Source organism: Pezoporus flaviventris, unplaced genomic scaffold, assembly GCF_033815535.1.
Source record: "Pezoporus flaviventris isolate CSIRO_AGI_PZ_B2104156 unplaced genomic scaffold, CSIRO_AGI_Pfla_v1 ptg000036l, whole genome shotgun sequence".
Lineage (NCBI taxonomy): Eukaryota > Metazoa > Chordata > Aves > Psittaciformes > Psittacidae > Pezoporus > Pezoporus flaviventris.
The window spans coordinates 15,359,378-15,364,703 of NW_026892584.1; the positions used below are offsets into that span (position 1 = coordinate 15,359,378).

Sequence of the window (5,326 nt, forward strand, 5' to 3'; positions counted from 1 at the left end):
TGTTATCTGCATTTTTTTGCAACACTGTAAGATCACCTCCTTGACATCTGTCCTGCCCTTGCTCTCGGTGCCCCTTCCTCCACTTCTCCCTTTAATGCCAGTGTCCTCATTTCCCCTTCTGTACATATGACCTTTTCACTATGCAGGGATTAGTACCTCACTCATAAATACGTGAAACAGATATGCAGATGATTTAATTTGCTGGGTTTTTTAGGGCCAGCGAGAGAGACTGGCATGGGGAGAAGGGTATATTCTAGCAGGTCAGCTGAAGAAAACATCTTGTGTACAGGATCAGTAATGGGAAACAGGCATGTGGAACACCAGCACCAAACTGGCAGGGAGACCTCAGGACATGAGGACAAAGTGGTAAGACATAAAGGCCAGGCAAATAAGGAAGAGCAGCAGAGAAGGTCAGAAATGTTTCTGCCTCCCCCATTATATATCTACCAGAGAGAACAGACAAGTGGGGAATATGGGAAGCAAAAAGGGATCAGAAATATGCTCTGGCTCTGGCATTTTGAGTTGCTGGTAACTCATTTGGGAAGAGGTGCCAGAGGAGACAAGAAAAATGCGGGTGTAGGGATACAGTGGCGAGCTAGGAGGGAGGCAGAGGTTCTGAGATGTGAATTGGAGATAGCAGTGAAAGCTGTGTAACTGGATGGAGTCACCCAGATAGGGCACACAGCTCAGCTGAGCAGAGATTCCCGTGGAGGAGGAGAGACAACAAAGAGTCTGTGAGAAGGTGACAATGAAGAGCTGGAAATGACAGTGCTGTGGAGTCCAAAACCAAGCAAAATTTGTCAAGTGGCAAGGATTAAATCACCAGATCCAAACCAGGAAATTGAGATGAACACCAAAGCCCTAACACAGTAAGACCTTGCCAGGAGGCAGTTGGTGAGGCAGAGAGGAAGGACAGGATTGGGGTGATGAAAGATAAAGGAGAGAAATAGTGTTTAATGGCCCATACATGGCAGTAGTGAAGGACAGGTTTCCGCTGGCTTTACAGGCAGATAGAAGGTCATGGGCAGACTTGCTGGGACACAGTGTAGTGGCAACAGCGCTTTCACCATCAGTGTCATGCTTGGCATACCTGGCTTTTGCTCAGACAACAGTGGCCAGGGTAACTGTAGCCTGTGATGGTGTTTGGAGATGCTCATGCTGCTTTCAGCAGTCACACAGCACAAAGCCCTGCCATAAGCATGCTATGGGGACCATGCTGTGCTCACTGCAAGATCAAAGGGCAACTGTGCCTTGTCATCACATTTATCAACCAAAATACAATTGCCATGCTAACTCCAGCCAGCCCCTGCTGAGGAGCCAGATGACTGTACAATACTGTTAAAAATCTATTTTGCCAGAACATCCTAGCACCTGCCTAATGTGGACACTGTGTGTCATCTGCAAGAGTCCAACAAAAGAGGCTTCTCGTGTGCCATCAGCTGTGCCCCTCTCCACTGGCACCACTAGCACGTTCAGGTCATCAGCAGGGATTTGCCTTCCAGTGTGACACTGGGGGACAAGCAGCACAGCAGCCTGGGTGGGAGGGAGTAGTTTTGGTTGATGCCTTAGCTGGGGAAGAGGAGTGGATGGGTCTGACTCAGGCTGGACACACACTGCTGTCATTAGCAGTAAAAAAATGCACACAGAGGGGAAGACAAACCCTATCAAAGACATCAGAAGGTCCCCAGGGCGAAAACTCCCACTTTTTATTGAATATGGAGCAGGACATCAATTTGATGTTAAAACCTTATGTAAAACATGTTTGAATACGACGGACCTAACCCCGCTCTATGAGCTGAATGCTCATCAGTAAGAGGCTTTAACCCCCTCCCAGATCAAACAGGCCTTACTGGGTACCAAAGCAAGCAGACACACAAGGTCAAGAACAGTCAGCTCAAATCTTAACCTGCTTCATGTGTATGCAGAGACTTGTTCTGGATCTTCTCTGGATCGCATATACTCAGGAAAGTGGCAGTGAGTGGGCCGGACTGCTGTTGGCAGCCCAGCTGGTGGTGGCTCTTCTTTGCCAGTAGAAGTTACGATGCAGTCAGTGGTGCAGCATGGAGGCCATCTGTTATGATTACGGATCTAAACATGCACACTCACAATGTATATATGTATTTATATGAAGGATCAGTTGAAATTATGTATTATTCCACATACACTGAAAATCAAAGGCTGACCAGAAGCTTTTTGCTGATTTTAGCCCTGAAAGCCTATTATGTACCATTGTGGGGGTGTTACAGCAGAGGCACTGAACAATAATTGTGAACGTGCTGCTATACTTGTGCCTGGAAGCAAGCATGTAAAATATTTTCTGCCTTCCAAAGCATTGACAACTGCAGCTGTTGTGGGCCTTAATAGAAACTACAGCCTGTCAGCTATCAGTACATTTGTGTTCCATTGCTAAAGGTGGGGTGCAGATAGAAGACTTAGGGTACCTGTGATTGCAGCATGGACTTGCAGTGGAGGTAAGGCACAGAAAGGAACAGGTTACCAAAGGAACTGATGGAGAAATGGAAGCAATAGGAAGAGCTGTGGTATCAGATGAGTGGTCTGACAACAGAAACGGCAACATAGATAAGCTCTGCAGTAACTGCAACACGAGCTGATAGAGCAGATGGTCACCTCAGTTTAGCCTCTATCATGGCTTGTTGCCCCTAGCAATATCTACCCAAAAGTATTCTACTGATGGAGATGGGATTATGTAGCAAATAGAGGGATATCAGTCTTACTCTGCACAAGATAAAACCGTGTTGCCTATCAGCTCTGACAGTCCCTTCATGTGCCAGCTTTGACTTGGGCAGATGGAGTGACGTGATGATATACAAAACCATTTCTGGGATAGATTCAGATGGTGGAAACCAGGTAGCACTTTCCCAGGTCCTCAACTTTCTTGGAACTTTATTAACTCACTCCTGAAATCTGGAAAGTTGGTGAATGGGTAAAATGTTAAACTCCCTTTCCCAGTTCTGAAATGACCACCTGGGAGCTGCCAGGACATTTCCAACAGCTCCTGATCGATGCTAATCCCGACCTACTTCAAGGCCTGAAGTGAAAATTATTTCACTATTTTGTGAAAAGCACTTAGAGATCCTTCAGTGAAAACTGTAAAGGGAAGGCAAATACTGTTATTCGTATCCCCAAAATACTAGGTATAGAACCATACTGAAGTAGCAATGCAGATACATTGCAAAAGGGATTAACCACAAAGGAAAAATTCCTGCACTGGAAAGTGTCCCATATTTGAAAGGCCAGAGATCTACCACACCATGCATATCTCAGCTCACATATTTAATAAATATTGTCTCAACTGCATATGTTTACTTATTTTTATTAAAGAGCAAATTGCTTCTATTTCCTTCCTCTTCATGATAGCGTCAAAGCAGGACACCATGCCACACAACAGTGTAAACAAACAGCATAAAAAAACCCACCAGATACTTAGGGGTCTTTAGCTCCTAAATTGACTAAAGCATAAATACAAGCTGATGTCAAGTGTTCGGGATTACCATTTAAAATTTGCTATTTTCTGAGATTCTGTGAGGCCATTCACATCAGAAAATCCAGTGGCTACAAACGGAGAGGTGAGCCGCCCAGACTCCAGTGTAAGGTGTCCAGGAAATGGTCTGCTTCCCTTAGAACAGAAAACCTGCCAGTTTGTTTAGACCTACGAGAAGTCCCAAATACAGAGAACTTGGAAAAGTGGCTTCCAACCTGTTCAGGTCTTGAAGATTTGGGAATGTAGATGTCACCACCAGTCCTCTCTCTGCCACCAACGGGACTTGTGTCACCCCCTGCACTCATCACAGCCCTTGCATGGTGGAAGCTCATCCTGGTTGTGCACCTGAGCTGCACAGACTCCACTTGCAGTGCAGTCTGCAGTTGTGCGATGTGCTCCAAGGCTGTGACAAGTCACCTTCCACATTTGGTCTTTAGAGTCTCAGTTAAGTAGCTGAAACTTTAAACTAGATGTTCTCAAGTAAATTATAAGTAGTAATGAAGCTTATATGGGATCTCAGTCTTCTCCCTCTTAAGCATGACAAACATTTTCCACTGGAACCCATGGAATTAAGAATACATTTTAAAATGCAAAATGCATTCCTGAGTAGGCGTTTGTACTGTTCAGGTCCTAAAGTGGTATAGCCACATGGCAGCATGTTCTGTGAGACAAGGTATTCTGCTTCTCAGCATGATTAACTTAGCAGGATGGAGCACAGAACTGTATGGCTTTTAGTACCTATAGTGCTTAATAGGCACTAGCTTTCATATCTCTAGGTGTATTTTTCCACTAAGATGTAGGTCAGGAATCTCCTACAGGAAAAGAGAGCTAGAGATTTTAAACATCCCTTCTACTTCAGAGTTAAGTTTAGGCAATCGTACTTTGGGGTAAGCAGACAACTTTTGCATTGCTGCGGGTAGTAAAGACTCCCATAGAAAAGCATAGCTTTGTATTCTAAGTGGTGCCTTTGGACACAAACTAACCAGTACATCCCCAGCCCTCCCTAGCACTTCTCTCAAGACAGCACTTTTTCCCTTGGCATCTGTGCCAGCTGCCCAGGGACCAAAAGCAGAGAGGGTACTGTGGGCACCTCCTGCTTCTGTACCCTCCCTCTTGTTCACGAAGCAGTAAACCAAGTGGCAAACCCTTGATGGAGCAAACCCCTCCCATCCTAGAAGAAATAAGCCATTCCATGATACAAATTCATAGTCATGCCTGTAGATGACTTGCCAGTAATAAGCCTGAAGGCCAGAGCCTTACCAGCCCTTAAAATCAAAGTTCACCTGCCCAAGTGGAGACTGACCTCTGTCAGCTTAAAACCTTGAGTGGTGCCGAGATCCCTGGGCAGCAGCATAGCTTGTCCATTCCCTGGGGTGGGAGGTGGAAGGAAGGGAAGGTCCCTTCCCCAGGGGCGGCTCAGGACACTCTGATGGGAGCAAGGGAAGACAGGTACTAGTGGAGGCCATATGCCAAGCAGGCACCACGCTCCTGAGGTCTCACCAGCTCTGTGACTTGGCTGTTCAGGGTCAAAGCAGAGGGGCAAGGGGACGCATGGTGGTAACAGCTTCTGGTTTAGCAAGGACTAGCGCCATAAGAGAGATTTCCTTCTACAACAGAGGACAGATCACAGAGGGGTTTGGCAGCTGCTGATGTCCAGGAAGGAAGGGGAAGAGAGTACTCTTCTCCTCAGGTGGTTCAGCTGCAGTTTGCAGGCAGAACTGAAGCTAAAAACTCTGGTCTGCAAGCCCCCGCTTGAATACAGGTTGCATGTATTGAGGGACCAGGATAAACTAAACCAGAAAACATTTGGTTTCAGTTCACATC

The 5,326-nt window shown here is 46.1% G+C and overlaps 1 protein-coding gene across 3 annotated transcripts in view; it reads right to left on the bottom strand.

The window, feature by feature from the left end:
* Positions 1-5,326, bottom strand: part of RAD51B (RAD51 paralog B) — a 457,006-nt gene that overhangs the window by 427,850 nt on the left and 23,830 nt on the right. The gene's annotated exons all lie outside the window — the stretch shown is intronic.